Raw genomic sequence first — 18,233 nt, forward strand, 5'->3', positions numbered from 1 at the left:
GTGGAAGAACTTACCCACTGAAGGTTCCACATGGAAGGATGATAATTTTATACCGAAGCATCCAGAACTACTCAAGCATTGAGGACAACACTTTTTGAAGGAGAGGGGCATGTTAGGTCCCTATACTACTAGTGTAACCCCTTATTGTTATTAGTACAACCCCCTTATTATATTATTGTGCCCCATAGAAGCCCACTGTTGTTATTATTGTGCCCTTACATTATTATTTCTATGTCGACTCTAATTATATTATGACACCTTAGACTCCTATATATAAAAAGGAGGTCTTGTCATTTGTATCATCCAAGAATTGTTCATTTGTGTAATGTAAAGAAGGTTTCCCTCTTGAAGAGGCTTGTTTATAATGCATTGATCTTTCTTTTCTATCTTTTCTTGAGTTGGTTTCATAACATTTGGTATCATAGCTTTGGATTCTAGGGTTTCGCTGCTCTAAACAAGACTTCATGGAATTTTCGCTATAACTGTTTTTCTGCAAACTTTCAGAAGATAAAAGCCAAACCCATTTGAGACGTGATCATTCTGAACCTCGAGTTTAAATTTCAGATCTTTACTCGCTATATTTTCAGAGATTTGATCCGAGGAAGTTAGGGATTTTGCAAGCTCCAAATTTCAATCTCAAATAGGTCATTGTGGAATTTTCACTATAATTTGTTATCTACCAAGGTGAAGAATTAGAAATTAAAACCCATTTGATCTGAAGTCATGGGGAAGCTTGGGTTAGAATTTTAGATCTTTTTTGCTATATTTTCGAAGATACAGTCCAAGATATTTAGGGTTTTTGCAGGCTCCTGAATTACATCCCAAATAGATGACCTGCGTAAAATCGTCATAGTTGTCTCTCTATGCATCTAATTGAAATTTCGTAAGAATTTATAGAAAGAGGATGGAATGTAGTTTTCTGTGTATCTTTTTGAGATCTGAAGGTCAAAACAGTGACACGTGGAACTTCATACAAGTTCGCTCTTATGAAAAGGTATATAATCAAGTCATCTTGGGAGATTGTGCATAACTCTTTCTTGGAGAATCCAATTTCGATCAATCCAGTGGAATTGGAAATAGCATGTAGAGGGCTATTGCAAGTCACAATTTCAGAACTGGGAGATCTGGAATTACAGAGTTACAGTCATTTCAAGGTTGAGCTCACAAAATCAAGAAAATGCATTATGAGGAAGTTTGATGGCAAGGATCTGGTAAATTGGATACTACAGATGGAGAAATATTTTGACAAACATGAGGTGCAAATATTACAGAAGGTACATATTGGATCTTTATATTTAGAATCGAATCAATTTTTATGGTATGAAGGGATTTTTTCTAGTAAACCACTTGTCACGTGGTCAATTTTCACGGAGGAAATGATGGCACATTATGAGGATACAAAGAGAAACACCTTCTTTAGCCAATTGATAAATCTCAAACAAAAGGGTTCAATGGCAGAGCACATTGAGGACTTTCAAAAATTGAATATAAGGGTAAATGATATTCTAGAGAAGAAAATGATTAATGTCTTCATAGGGACTTTAAATGATAACATTCAACATGAGGTTCATCTTTGGGAACCTGATTCATTGGAGAAGGCATTCACGTTGGCAAGAAAAATTGAAAGCGAAATTATGGAAACAAGGAATCCCACCACTCACGACTATAATTATGGAAGTGTTTTTCCTCCTAGTCTTCCACAACCTACAAGGTCTACAGGTCCACAACAATTGGGAGAAAAAAGAGAAAAAGGCCTTTGTTACAATTGTGATAGAAAATACACTAAAGGTCATAAGTGTGCTAAGAAAAAATTCTTTTACATAGATTATGAAGAGGAGGAAGAAAAGGATCAAGAAATAACAAAATAATGGGATATAAACCACGAAACAACCCCAGAGAAAGAAGAATGAATCCAACCATATCTTGCAAAGCATTGACAAGAATTCCACTCCTCAAACTCTCAGGATAGAAGGATATAGCAAGAAGAAAAAGGTTCAAGAAGTGAAAGATCACATTGAGAAAGAAGAAATGAATCTAGCCATATCTAGTAATGCATTGGCTGGAATTACCACTCCTCAAACTATCAAGATAGAAGGACATATCAAGAAGAAAAATGTTCAAGAAGTGAAATATCACATTGAGCATCAAGAAATGAATCCGACCATATCTTGTAATGCATTGGAAGAAATAACCACTCCTCAAGCTCTCAATATAGAAGGAAATATCAAGAAGAAAAAGATTCAAGCAGTGAAAGATCACATTGAGCATCAACAACAAGTCCTCCAACTTTTAAACGATAACGCCACTCTGGTGCAGAATCGAATGAAACAACAAGAAGATCAACATTGTAGTGAAAGAAGTTTTGATGTAGGCGATTGGGTATTTTTACGGCTACATCTCAAGAGAGCTATTTATGAGAAGGAAATGTTAGAAATACTACATGCACTTAAGAAATGGCGACCTTACCGAATGGGAAGACACTTCAAGGTAAAAATGGATCATGATAGTCTTAAATACTTTTTAGAATGAAGATTATCTTTAGAAGAACAAAAAAAAGGGTCGCAAATATGTTGGGTTATGACTTTCAAACCATTTACAAAAAAGGGAAGAAAAATGTTGTATCAAATGCACTCTCAAGAAAGGATGAGGATGTGGAAGCATTTTTTTGTGTTATTTCTATTATCCAACCAGATTGGATAAACGAAGCAAGGGATGAATGGAAGAAGGACGAAGAAGTGTGGCCACTCATTCAAAAGTTGCAAAAGATCCCAGTTCAAACAATATCGCCAAAACTTGACGACGAAGGAAAAATCATATTGGAACCTGGAGCAGTCACAAAAAGAGAAACCCGACAGCTACGAAATCAATCAATTTCAGAGTATCTCATCAAGTGGAAGAACTTACCCGCTGAAGATTCCACATGGGAGGACAAGAATTTTATACAGAAGCATCAAGAACTACTCAAGCATTGAGGACAACTCTTTTTGACAGAGAGGGGCATGTTAGGTCCCTATACTACTAGTGTAACCGCTTATTGTTAGTAGTACAACCCCCTTATTATATTGTTGTGCCCATGTAGTCCCCATATTGTTATTATTGTGCCACATAGAAGCCCACTATTGTTATTATTGTGCCCTTACATTATTATTGTTATGTCGGCTCTGATTATATTATGACCCCTTAGACTCCTATATATAGAAAGGGGGTCTTGTCATTTGTATCATCCAAGAATTTTTCATTTGTGTAATGTAAAGGAGGTTTCCACCTCGAAGAGGCTTGTTTCTAAGGTGTCCATATTTCTTTTCAATATTTTTGTGACTTGGTTTCATAACATATGTTAGGAGGCCTGTCACTAGATCTTCCTCATCCAAAGGAAAAGGTCTCCTACAGGAGACATAGAAGGACCTATAGGAAGGAGAGGCCATCCTAGAGGAAACTCTACTAAACCTACAGGAAACTTAGAAATTGGACAAAGAAGGGATCATGCAACAAGAAACAAAGAAGGAGAATCTAGAACTGAGGGAACCTAGTCCTCAACCCAACCTTGACTCTTACTACATGTTCATTGAATGGGGTAGGGTAATTCCACAGAAATTTTCCATCCCCTTATTCTTTGAGCTAGAGAAATAAAGGCAAAGAACGCATAGGTGGATGCAAATCGCCAAGTCTAAAGGAGTGGAGGATATAGGCCACATGGAGGAGAAAGTAAAGGAAATGGGTAGAGAACTGAGCAGCCTAAGGGACAAAGAGGCAATGATGAAATCTCAGTTGGAAGCAGAGAATGCATGGTTAAGGGGATAGCTACAAGAAAGAGAAAGTCAATTGGCATCCATGGCCAATCTATCCTTAGAGGAAAGCCAGTGCAAGATGCCAACAAAGTCATATGCATCGTATCTTAAGGAACAATGGATATAGTTCCAAATCAAGACTTTAGAACAGAGAGGCACTATGCCCTTCCAAGACTACAAAAAATTCATTGATCGTTGTCATCAAAGCACCTTGGAGGATAGAGCTCAAATGTCTGAGTTCTACCTACATAACTTGGCCTTGACATATCTGAATGTGTGGGACCCTAATTGAAAATTGGGGGACCTACAATTGATGGCCTTGGCATCATGGATGAATCATGAGGAGGCAAGAGCTACAGAGACGAAGAAAGTAATGGAAAGAGAGGAGACGAAACCCCTCATGATAAGAGTTGAGCAATCAAATCCAATGGTTGTCATCAACACCCACAACCTGATTGCAAATGACCCTAAACTTTCACGTAGGTACCTTGCTACCCAAGAGAAAGCAATCACACACTTTGATGACATGTTCAAGTTGTTAGGGGATGATAGCATGCAAGCTTGCCAAAGGAGATGGAACACTTTTCCATACAGTCTGAAAATCAGAGAGTACCATTCTCCTCAAAGAATGAGAGAAACACTAAATAGAACACCCATGTACAAGCAAGCTCTCCAAAGACTCAAATTCAATTGGATTGACTTGAAACTCAGTCCACCACTACTCCTAGTAATGTTGGAAGGAAGGAAGAGGAAGAAATAAATCAGTGGGAGGATATAGAGAGGAAGGCATGATTCTATGCATAGGAAGAGGAAACTACAATAGAAGCATGGGATGTTAGGGAGGCCATTAGACCAATGAAAGACATGGATATAGATTGAGTTGCTCAGAGGATGAGAAACACTTTCAATAGCAGGGTCATGATGAGCCTCATCATTGGGTAACTATGTGGGACTTAATACACCTCCTAGCTTATTTAAATCAACTCTTCTCATAATTTCTTACATACTTTGATTATATTTTTCTTACTGAGATGAGTAAAAGTGAGATATTATGCCTAGTGGACTAATGCGAATTGATTGCAGGTACTTTGAGAGAAAATCATGGAAATTTTGTCTAATTAAGGGCAGAAACTTGAATGAGAAAAGGAGAGATTGTAGGAGATAGATCCTCCTCATTTACTCCTCACTCATTTGAATATTCCTCCATCAAATCACACTAGCTCGGAGTTGCAAGCAACCGAGCCATGAAGATCAAAAGGCAGCCGAGCCCATGACAATTAAAGAGCTAATTCATCTTGAGTTTGGGAGCCGAGCATCCCTATATTTAAGGAAGTCATTGAATACTTTAGTTGTACAAATAAGGAGGCATAGAGCCTCATCAGGATTCAAATTTTTGATGTAAAAGCCCTAAGCATTTTTCGAGTTCAAGACTTGTGGAAGACATTGTTATGTAATTTGATAATTTGATAATGAGAATGAGCATTTCCTTGATCAAGCACTGAGTTGAACCAAAGGCATGAAGCTCTTGGGTTAGGGCCAAACCATAGCAACAGAGGTTCCTCTTCTTGTATTTGTATGCTTAGTTGATTTCATAGATTAATGATTGAATTGTCTTTAACATGATTTCATTGCAAGCAGTTGTGGATTTGATTAGTTTGCTTCCATTTGTGCATTGTTGTAGTAGTAGCTTAGGAAGGTAAAGGAATATCCAAAAGCTATAAGAGAGTGGATCTGGCATCACTCCATCCTTTAGGGACCATGGTTTAAGGAAAGAACTCCTATGCAACCCCAAAAAGACAGAATTATGATTTCTCATGAAATTTAGGGTTTTTTGTTACTTAGGCCAGCATTTTACTAGTTTGCAAGATTAGGATTTAGTTGCCATTTCTGATGTCTTCAACCTTGCATTAGATTTCATAAAGGTTTCAAATCATTCTACAAGTTTTCCCATGCATAGGTAACTAGATAATAAATTTCTGTTTTTCCTTAGTTAATTGAAATGCTTTCTTATTTAACATGATTCATGGATAAAATGTCATTGATTGATGTAGTGTAGGAGTTTCAGTAGTAAAGAGAGATTTCATGACCAACAACCCCATCCTAACCTCATCCATCCATGGTTATCACTTTCTTTCACTAAATCCCTCACGAAATTCATCATTCCATAAGAATACTTCTTCAAGCTTGTTGAGCAAATCCAACCATCTCACAACTTTGTTTTGAGCTCTGAAGGAGTCATAAGCACTCCCTTGCCTCATTTTACCCACCATTCACCTTTTCTAAGGCTTAAATCACCTTCCAAATCCATCGTCTTTCTCTCGACTGTATCTTGTAGGAATACAGGGGATCTTGTAGGAGAATTAGGACATCCTGTAGGTTGACTTGTAGTGGCCTTTTTTGAGGCTGAATTGTGGAAAAAGCCCCTAGGAAGAAATGAGAAGACCCCTACTTGCTTCCCAAGACATATAATGATTCACCATCATCCCTAATCGACCTGCCACACCACCAAGAGAAGTCAACATTCACATTTTCACACAAAAAAAGACAAAAAGGAAAAAAGAGTTATTTTGTTCATTGACATGCATAGCAGTAGAATGTTTGGATGTTTCAAATTGCATTCCTAGGATAGTAGGATTGCACAAATTTAACTTACCATTATTTTGAAGCAAAGCCTCTTAGTATTTAGTTAGATGAATTGTGTGTTTAGAATTTGATTTCAATATTTTCCTTACTACAGTAGACAAGATTTCATTTAGTGCAAACTTCCCTTTTTTTTCTCATTGGTAATCAAGCTTCTTCTGAACCAATAGAAGTCTAGTTTGAAAAACCATAAGTGGTCTATCCCTAGCTTAATAGTGACAAAGAGCAAACCTATCACATCTACTCGTGTATACAACACTATCACCTCCAAGTTTGTACAAATCCTGGGTTGATAAAGTAAATTTGGTAGCCCCAGGAGTTGCAGCATTCTTGCTGCAATACTGGTGCTCATCGCCTAACAAGACAAAAAATTATGACTCAAAATTTTGGGGAAATAAAAATTCAGAAACCTCCACTTGATGCTTCTCGGTCACGTACTGACACAAAGTTTGGTACTATGCGATGATCGCCAAACTCCTTGATGGTGTCTTTCTGACAACGAACTCTTTCCTCCATATGTTCTGGGTATATGATCTTGGAACCTTTGTCCAACTCATCCTAAAGCATGTGCAACATGGTTTTGACCATAACAGGACCACCAATGTACTTCTTCATGTTTTGCACACTCAACTCCAAGTCATTGTTGGTGACCTCTCGTGTTAGCCGCTCCATGTACCATGTCGATGTCTGCATTGACATGGTTCTTGTGCTTAGCTTCAGTGAGGGAACTGATTGATGGGATCCTGTGTGTTCTTACCATGACACCCAAACTCTTATGCAACCATGCATACGAAGACTGTATGTTGTTGAGGAACGGGAAGAGTTTCTCATAGTTATGGATCAACATATGGACCTTTGCTTTGTCTAGCTATGCTTGCGGCTTCATCATCTTCGGAAAGTAGAGTGGGGACCCTTTGTACTATTGCACATGGGCCATGGTAGCATGCATGTCCCTGATATTTTGGACAAACCTTTTGCACCACTGCTATAAGCCATGCAAATGGAAAATTTCCTTATGCACGATGATGAATCTATCATAGAGCTTCTGCATGGTAGTCTCAAGTGTTTATTCCTTAGCAAGTATCACTTTCCTCATCTCGGTCATTACAGAACCTGTGCTCTTCTCTCTGGATTGTTCTGCCTATTACCTGGCTGCCTGCAAGTTCTTTTCCATCCACTCATTCTTAGCTAATATGAACTTGAAATTTGAGCTCATGGCTCCTCCATAAGCCAAATTAGCATTGGTCATGGAAACTGGATTATTTCTAACATCTGACGTTATCACCATTTCCTTCATGAATGCAGGTTTTGCGTGATCATCCAAGAAATGCTTTCTTCATACATGTACAGTATTCTTTTACAACTCATCAAATGATAGATTGTACACATTCATCACTGGATCATCATCAAGGAGAACAACCTCTCCTTACTCGCTTGGGACCGGTTTTGATATTGGAGGAGGTGGACACTGAGAGGTAGACTCGAGTTCTCTCGGCATGAGGTTAATGTCCTAGTCCTATGGCTCCTTTCCCAACACCGTGTCCATCACTTCAATCAGTTTCTCAACCTGATGAGAAAGCTCTCAATCCTACACCTTCTCACCCTCTTCTTTAGTTGTGGGCTGTTATGACTCCTCAACCTGTATGGGTGTTTTTTTTTCTATCATTGTGCCTTGACTTTCTTCTTCCTCCTATTTCTGCTTCTCTTCGCTCTCTCTCCTTCTCAGCTCTTGCTCTTCCTACAACTTCTTCTTTATTTCCTTTCATTTCCTTTCTGCTTTCCCTAACCTTTGATATTCTTTCTTCCTTTGCTATGCCCACTTTATGAGTTGTTTCCTCTTTTCCTTTCATACCAAATATTCTTTCTCAATGATAAGATATTCTTTGAACTTGTAGATTTTCTTAGCCTCTAGGTTCTCAACAATCTTCCTCTTACCCTTGACCTCTATCGGTTTGTTGCTTATTGTTGCTATTTTTGTTGTTTCCTACAGTGTTGCTGCATGCAAAGAATCTTTCCATGTTGTGGCTATACTGACCAGTTCAATGAGCTTGGAGTAGTTGTAACAATACCTCCAAGGGTCCTCCTCTACCCAAGGAAATGTCCCCTGGATCCACGGATAGTAAAACCTTCACACAATGGTTCTTGCAAATATCATGGGGATCATACGAATTATAGTCTTTGGTGTCAAACTCGAACATCACTATCTTCTTAGCTTCGACATCCACATCTTTTAGGCTCTTAATCTCATACAATCCAATCTACAAATGAAGACTGGGCCATGGTGCCTTCTTCATCTTATGCAACCCTGCTAATAACCCTGTGGAGATTTGATATGAGACCTCTTGCATGACCAAATTGTCTATGGCATACCTTGGTAGAACATGTGGAGGCTTCTCTCCACCAAACATCTTGATGAAGGTGCCACCAAGTGAGGCATACCAATCAATAATGTTAAGTATTGCCTACATCGCTTCTTGGGACATGCAAGGTCGATCCAGCTCAAAATTCAACTTTTACACCGGGATGATGAAATGGTTAGTCGGCCTCACCATAAAAACTCGGTAGTTGCAGTTAGAAAGAAACTTGCAATAAATGTTGATGAAAGCCTCTTTTGGTGTCCATGCCCAACCCATGACAAGAAACTAATGTTGGAGACATATTGAATTAAGTAAATATGCAGACATGTAGAATCTTTCTTGCTCTTCCTTGGGCAGATTCTGAGCATTAGTTGCATGGACTTTTAAATGTAAATCCAAAAAATCTAACAAGTTGAATGGCCTTACATCATTCACCCACTGGTCCAACACAACCACCCAATTTTCTAGAATGGTTGTCGTGCTCTCTTGACCGTGTAGTCGACATGCAAAGATGATCAAGAACTAGTAGGCCTTCCTCAATGACTTTATCTTGTAAACATGATTGGGTGTTGCTATAAACTTTGACAGCCATTTCACCCACCACTTTACAATATATCTAGTGTTCACAAAGTTGTGCGTGTCATAGAAAAGTGCATCGATGCAGTTCACTGGCTGAGGCAAATGATACATCTATTGATAGTTCTCCGCCCTAAAGTTGGCAAGTTATAACCCACCTGCACTGCTCAATGTCATAGTCTCTAGATTTGTGTGTGAGACAATCCAGTGGATGATGTCTGCACATGGGAAGGCGAGGTACCTACATGCAACCTTATGTAAGCTTGATCGATGCACACTGATATAAGCCTACTGATCCTCTAGATCTTCCTTGATGTCCCATGCAAGGATATCCTTGATTTCCTCCCATGTTAACTTCATGCCCTTCTCAATGAACAACTGAGTGTTTGCATAAACTTGAAAATGCACTGACACCTACTCGAATACTTCCCCAGTGCTACTCTCAATACTATCCGTTGATGCATCTCCCTTGGAAGCCATGTTACCTATAACTGCTAGAGATTTTCTCAACAAATACTATACATAGAGATAGAGAGGACACTCATGACATGGAAATGTTAGATTGAAACCAAAAGCACTTCAAGAGTAGACAGAGAAACAAACTAGGAAATTTCTAGGAAGGATTGTGCAATCTTGGCTCACAAAGGTGACTAGATGCCAACTGGAATTGTGGATTGTGTAGTCCCAACTTCTAGTGGGGATGTCTTGCTGAGTGGAACTGCACCATGCATAGTTCAGTCCGGGCACAAGCCAGGAGGGACTATGTATTGTGTAGTCTCAGTGGCCAAGGTTCGGTGCTAGGTCCCTGAACTACGGAGTGCATAGCTGGATCCAGGCCTTGGAAGCCTCTACGCAATACCAGAATCCAAGGCCCAGGCCTTGAGCTCCAGAAATGCCTAGTGCATGTTCGGGAAAACAAGATCTAATCCAAGGAAGCCCAAATCTACCCAAGGGAAGTGAGTAATCGAATAAATAAGAAGGATTGAATGATTGTGGGTGCAGATCTAAGTGAATGATAATCCATGCAAGTAAATTAAGTACATGAATCAATCAAACAAAAGGAAAATGAAGCATGTGGAGAGATTCAAAGAAAAGGAAAATGAAGCACGTGGAGAGAGTCGTCGCAATGACAACCGTTAGTGCAGAAACTGGGTGATGCATGCGACACTTGGGAAAGGCAATGTAGAACTTAAAAAAACACTTCTAAAAGGTAAAAAAAATTGAAGCTCCAGTGGTATTTCAACAAAATGAGTAAAAAAATACTCTCTCAAGCTAAACAGAAAAAAAGCGACAGAAAAAACAACAAAAGACTAGAAAAGCAAAAGTTACCCGGAAAAGAAATGACGATTGCACTGAAGGTTCCTTGATCTCCTCGAGAATGCCAGAGATCCAAGATGGAATGTGCAATGGAGATCTAGCTACATTGATTACATTTATTTTTTGGATTTACGGTTTATGACACGAAGGCTAAAAGTCAAGGAAAAAGCAACATTTGGTGGAAATTTCCAAAATAACTCAAGTCTCTCTAATGGGCTACTAAAAATAGACCCCTATTTCCTAGGGATTCTTTTTCTCTTTTCTCCCTTTTAGTTCTTTGGAAAAAACTACCATACATTTCCCAAAGATATTGTGAATTTCTAGGAAGGACTGGGAAACTCACTGGCTCATGCACTGAGCTGCTTCTGAGCAGGAAGCTTCTGCACAATTTCTAGGTCGAGTGGCTTTGCGCTGCCTTTCATGATCTGTGACTGCATTTCCTAGCTGAAGATAGGACGTCCACTAGCTCTGCGTAATTTTGGAGTTGAAGGCTCACTGTCATCTCAAACTGCGTAGTTCTTGAGAGGAAGGCTGGTTTGCCTCAAGGATTGCAAAGTTCTCTAAGGCAAGCCCAGAACTAGGTGCAACCAAGTCAAGAGATCATCTTGTGGGTTACACAGCAAGCTGAGTAAGAAAAAAAAAGCCTTAATGTAAAGGATGAAGCTCAATCAAAGCACAAGTACCTAGTTGAGTTGAGATGAGCTACTGTAGTTTATAAGGGAGGCTCCAAAATGAAGCAAATGAAAAAATTTGGAGGGTGGTTGTATTCACTACAACATTGGATACACACTTGTATAACTCTAGCTCTCTATATGGACCTTGTCTCGTATAAAGTGAGTCTAACTCTTCCAGAAGTATTGTTCGATTCTTCAATTGTGACAACTTCTTCACTAGCTTGAGTTGAAGATGTAGTCCCTAGCATTTTCTTTATCGGCAACACACATACCAAGCCAAGTAACCTGAGTTGTTTCTATTGGGGATGAGGGTTATATAAATGCACAAGTAATATAGATTGTTAGAGTTTTAGTTTCATCTCTGGTGTTGCTCCACTGCAAGTAATCCTGGACAGTATCCCAACAGAGTCACTTCAGGAACACAAGTATTTCTTCGCTACCAATGAGCCTAGATAGTACCCCGACAGAGTTACTTCTTTCACCTCTCTGCTCAGGAAGCCTTTCTCTTATTTCACTTTTATTTTATGTTTTCATTTCATTTTTCAATTTTCAAAGAACTGTGAATAGGCACTTATTTATTCATGAGGTAGAAGAGGGATCCTGACTTATTGAGAGAAGAAGAGGTTGTACCTTCAGAGAAGGATATTTATATATACCTCTAACGTACTTGTTAATTCTTTCCCCCTCTCCTTACTCTACTTGATTGAGTTGACAAGAGTTAACCAAATATAGAAAACTGATTAGAGTAGGCGGTACTAGTTAAGCGTGCAAGCATCATGATTTCACCATGACTGACTCTAAAAGGAACGTCGTTTCCATCAGAGTATCATCGACTAGAAGAAATGCAAGATCTTCATAAAGCGAGGGAATAGATAGATAACCAAGTGTTGATAGTTGTACAAGTCCTCTTGTATTTCACCGTGCTTTTCTCAAGAAGCCAACACGTTTTCATGCAAAGGAAAGAATTAAGAAAAAGAAAAACAGAGTAAGTAAAACTAAACAGTAAAGAAAACACTAATCCTGCTCCTAAGCTAAGAAGAGCATGAACCAAATCATGTGAAGTGATATTTCCAATGCAACCACTGGTGCATTGGTTGACCCATGTAGGTGACGACATGGTTGATGAGAAATATATTCAAGCATACCAAAAGACAAGAAAGATAAAGAAATGAAAACTAAAACATTTGAAATTTGAATGCATCCACAGAAAATAAAAAATTGAAAGCAAATGAAAGGTAATCTACAGATGTATCATGGTGTTGTGTCACATTGCACATGAATGAAAAGAATGTACACACCTTCGAACTAGACAAATGAGAAAACATGGAAAAGAAGAAAATTTTTGTTTCGCAATGGTGCTTGCCACGTATGACTTCTCCAATGCATGAGGAATAGGATCATGTGATTGTGTTGGAGGATGCGAAAAATGTGAATTGGATTTATTTTCAATGTGAATAGGAGAATGAGGAGGAGCCTTGGGAGATTCAACATATTTCTGATCAGAAGTAAGGTTATGAGAACTTAACATAATCATCAACTCCGGCTGGAGTGCCTTGAAAACTTAAGGAGTTTCCACTTCATCAGAAGATGGATCATTAAAGGTTGGTGGCTTAGAAAGATCAACAATAGGTGAATCAGAATCGTGATCACACGAATGAGTGAAAAGATTACGATAGCCATAATCAGAAAATTCAAGATGAACAATGGCATCCTCGTGATCTGAGGAATCATAAAGAGGGGTGGATGAGAAATTAAAAATTTCACCCTCTGAGTTTCCAGAAATGAAAGATGAGAAATCAAGTGGATCCGGTAACAAATATTTGTCCTCTCCACAATCAAATGACAGACTGACATACCATGCATTATGTGAATGATCAGAAGTAGAAACATCTGGAGATGAATTTTCACAAGAAAAATCAGAATTGCAGAAGATGTTGGGATAAAGTGGATGAGGTGTGGAAAAAAAGATATCATCCTTCATCACAATTTCTTGTTCATATTCCCAAACATACTCATAAAAAATCATAGCGTGGGTTGGCTGTTCAACACCAACTCTGTCGAAAACTTAATCCTCATGAACATCGCAAGCGAAATCTAAAACAGATGAACACAACACACCAAAATATGGAGGATCAAAGGAACCAGTGGATGGAGGTTGAGCGGATGAGACCACGTGATAACCATCAGGCTTGCAGTACAAATATGTGTAGGAATCCAGAGAAGGTGGGGTGGGTGGAGATGGTAATAGTTCAATAGGCAGATTCACAACTTCTCCCACCTCGTCCTACAGAGATGGAGTTGTTTGATGAGAAGGGGACTGAGGGTCACTTGGGAAAACAACCTTGTTCATCTTACATTTTGAAGCTTTAACACCAAGGTTTGTTGGGAGGGGTTCAAATGATTCTAACTCGTGGATTCTGAAATATGTGAAACAGATAGTGAAATATTTCATTCAAAATTTCTAGTCAACTTCAACTTCTAGAAATTCAAAACAGTAATGACAGAAGCAATCATAAATGTGTGTAATTGATTCATCCGGTGTTTTTTGTAATTTTAAAATTTTATGATGAAGTGATGTATGGTCATAAAAGACAAAAGAATGACCTAATTCTCTAATCATGTGCTCAAAAGATTCTATAGAGGTTGTGGGCAATGCGTGACACGATTGCTTGACGGACCCTTCGAACATCAAAGAAAACAACCCACAGACAATGTTGTTTGAGGGGATCTCATTCGTGTCACAGAAGCCTAGAAAGGAAACTGCATGAATTAAAAGTGATGTTTGAAATCCCATATGTGATTTTTCCCTATAGAACATGTGTGTACACGCGGATCATTCTATACCCAAGCCGCGTATATGTGTTAAAACATTAAAAATATATAATCTCCCTTAATTTGGGTGGGGTTTACAGGTTTGACTTGATACCCACCCACTATTGCCCATGGTCGAATTGTTTCCCAACTGAAAAAACTAATTTGGAGAGGGTTTGACATGATACCCACCCACTATAGCCCATGGTCGAACTGTTTCCCAACTGAAAAAACTAATTTGGAGAAGTATAAATACATCTCCATGGGAAGGCCTAAGGGAGGAGAAAAGATTAGATATTTATATTATAGTTGATTACATCCCTAATCAAGTCTGAAGATATCCGTGTGCCTTTTGCACTCCTAGGTGATAGGAAACCCCCGTTTCCTTCTTGAGATGTTCAGCATCCCTTCATGACATCCTTGTGTATACTGATGGAGGAGGATTGTTGAGGCCTGGGCAGGGTGGATTTGGAGGATGGTTTCTCTTGGAGCCAGTGGACGAATCATGTTGTAGTTCTTCCATATTTTCTTTAGCTTACATTAATAAAGAGGTGTTGTCTTGTTCTTGATGATTATGGTCTTTATGCATTAATTTATGTCATGATTTGCTTATAAAATATCATATTAATTCTTATTTTCTTACATTCTTATATGATCTAACACTTATATCATGAACATGCTTTCTATTACTACTATTGTATATGCTTTGCTTGAATGAATTGTAGGTTTTAAGGCATTGGAGGAAGTAGTGTGTTTGGACTCTACGGGAACGACCTCAAACACAGGACTTTCGGGTAATACTTCTTCTTCCTATTTCAGTAGTTTAAGCATTAAGACTACTTGTTTGTGTGTCTCTTTATACTGTATGCCCTCCACTTTGTTGGGTTTCCCAACCCAAGACATTTTATGGGCCTATAAAGGTTATGAAATACACTATGTGTAGATGATAAGCACGTACACTCTTTTGACCGTGCCAAATGGGAAAACATAAGAAAGAAAGACAACTTACATTTATCAAGAGTGCTCGTTGTTTCTGATTCCTCCAATGCGTGACCGATAGGATCATGTGATTCAGGTGGAGGATGTGAATTCTATGAATTAGACTGATCTTCAATGTAAACAAGAGAGTGATGAGGAGCCTTGGGTGTTTTAACAGATTTCTAATCAAGATTGGAACTAACCTCAAGACAACGAGGACCTAACATAACCATCAGCTCGGGCTAAAGTGCCTCGACAGCTTGTGGGGTTTCCACTTCATAAACAGATAGATTGTCAAAGACAGTTGGCTTAGAAATATAAATAGTGAATGAATCAACATTGTGATCGAATGGAGTAAAGAGATCACCAAAACCACAATCATAAAATTTTATATGTTCATCGGCATCCTCATGACCTGACGAATAATGAAGAGGGGTTGATGAGAAACAAGAATGTTCTCCCTCTGCATTTTTAGTAATTATAGATGAAATATTGAATGGATTTACAAAAAAAGTTTTGTCCTCACCACTATGCAATAGCAGACTGACATCTAGTGTGTCCTGTGAACGATAGGAGGTAGATGCATCTGGGAATGAATTCTCACATGGAAAATTAACAATAGCAGAATCACCAAAGATGTCATGAAAAATTGGATGAGTTGAAGATAGAAGGATATCATCCTCCACTTCAAGTTCTTCTTCAGGTTCCCACACATAGTCATCATAAATGACTGCTCAAGACTAACTTCATCGACAACTTGATCCTTATGAACAACAAGTGTGGAGTCCAAAACGGGAGAATGCGTCATAGTGCAATCTGAAGAATCAACAAAACATGGAGATGGATGTTGAGGAAACAAGTCCATGTAACAAACAACAGTCTTGTCAGGAAAATCTATGCAGAAATTGATGGGCCTATAAATTAGACATAAATTAAGGCCCATGCCTCTAAATTAAACATCAATTAAGGCCTATGACCATCATTCAGCACATTAAACCTCTCTTTTTGCATTAGATAATTTATTTTTAACTTTAATATATTCATTAGGAAGGCTTATGAATAATTGGATATTTTTGCCTAATATTATTTATTTTGTGGAATATTATGATAATATTGGGCATATTGTGAAGATTTGGAGGAGGAGATAATTTAGGGACTTGTTCCCTACTACAGGAGGATCAATAATAAATATTAAATCAACAAGATATTATGGAACTATGGCACAGATTATGGATCTCCAATGATTGAGAAAATCAAGGAATGTATTCCACTAATGAAGGGATTTTGGTGGGGAAAGCTTCCTCCATCCATGGGGAATTATTCCTAATCATTTTGTATAAATACATAGTCCAATTTTCCTCTCAGAAATGATTGAGAAAATCTAGGAATGTGTTCCTTGCCATTTAATGCAAATTCCTAGTATTGGGGACCAGATACATTAATCAAGGGATTTTGGTGAGGAAAGCTTCCTCCATTCATGGGGAATTATTCCTAATCATTTCGTATAAGTACCAATTCAAATTTGCCTCTAGATATAGATTTTTTTTGGTGTTATTATGGAGAGAGCTTGTAGTTTTGCAACTCCATTGTAGTTTCCTGCGGGGATGTAATTCTATTGATGAAAATAATGAATATTGGTGTCATTTCTAGCTTCTAAATCTTGTTCTCCTCCATAGGTCTCTGAGTTTCATTGGGCTTGGCCATACCAAGAGACTCAAAGCCCTTTTGTGTTATTTTCTTTCCTTCATTTCACTTCTTATTCACATGCATCTCTAGTTTTTATTTCTTTCTATTTCTACATTTAGTATTAATCATTTCTTGTTGTAGGATTGAGTTAAATGGTTGATGTAAGTTCTTTTTCAAGATCAGAAGCATTATTTTATCCTTGTAAAAGCTTTGTAAGTTCATAGTAATCATTGAGCTGCTTGAAGTAGTCTTCTTATTCCCAGATCTAGATTGCTAAACCTTCTTTTTAGCAAAGGAACAGTAAATTTATGCTATTTTTTAGAGCATTCTAACAAGCTTCAATCGATTTGGTTCCACTTGCATTACATCAAAAAAACATTCTATTTCATAAAAGGTATTACCCCATTGAATTTAAACTTGATTTGGTTAGGAATTGTTTAGATTTACTAGCTGACTAGTTCTCGAATTTCTAGATTTTTGACTAGTAATGTTTTTTATTTTATTTTTCATGGGTTAACATAGGTATTTTTGAGTGATTCCACTTAGAATAGCGACCTAATACATCCTAGTTAATAACAAAATTTGTCCCATCCAATTTTTATTTGATTTTCTTGGTCATTAAACCCTTACCAATTTCATCATTTCACAAGGAAACTTCTCCAAGATTTTTGAGCAAATCCATCCATCTCCCAACTTTGGTTTTGAGTTTTGAGGTGGTCCTACACACTCCCTTCCCTCATTCCATCCACCAAACACCTTCCTTAAGCTTTCCATCACCTTTAACATCCATCCTTTTTCTGTCGGCTGTATCTTGTAGGTTTATAGTACATCCTGTAGGTTTTCCTATAGTGGCCCGTTTTGAGGCTGAATTGAGGGGAAACCTCCAAGAAGCCACACAAGGTCACCTAAGGATCTCCCAAACCTTCCAAACATCCACCATCATCTCCAAGACACCTACCACATCACCAAAAGAGATTAGTTTTCACACTCTCACATCAAAAAAAGACAAAAGGAAAAATATATTTATTTTATTCATTTACATGCACAATAGTAGAAGGTTTGATGGTTTGAATCTGCATGCTTATGAGAGTAGGATTGCATACATGTTAACTTAGCATTCTTTTCAAGAAAATCCTCTTAGCAGTTAGTTAGAAAATGGTGTGTTTTAGCATTTGATTTTAGTCTCTTTCCTTGTACTTTCTTTCTTGCAATAGGTTAAGGTTCTATTTCAAACATTTCATTTTCTGCAATTAGTTTATGAATTGACTTCAACAAATGCACTCCATTACATCATGACAGCAAAGTAAGGACACATTGTATGTTGCACATATAGTGCCGATACCTCTTAAGTTTGTACGAACCCTGGGTTGATAATTAAAGTCGGTAGCCTTGGGAGTTGTAGCATT

Source organism: Pinus tabuliformis, chromosome 1_2 (assembly GCF_031772625.1).
Source record: "Pinus tabuliformis cultivar Carrire ecotype Pingquan chromosome 1_2, CPIR1, whole genome shotgun sequence".
In the NCBI taxonomy this organism is placed as follows: domain Eukaryota; kingdom Viridiplantae; phylum Streptophyta; class Pinopsida; order Pinales; family Pinaceae; genus Pinus; species Pinus tabuliformis.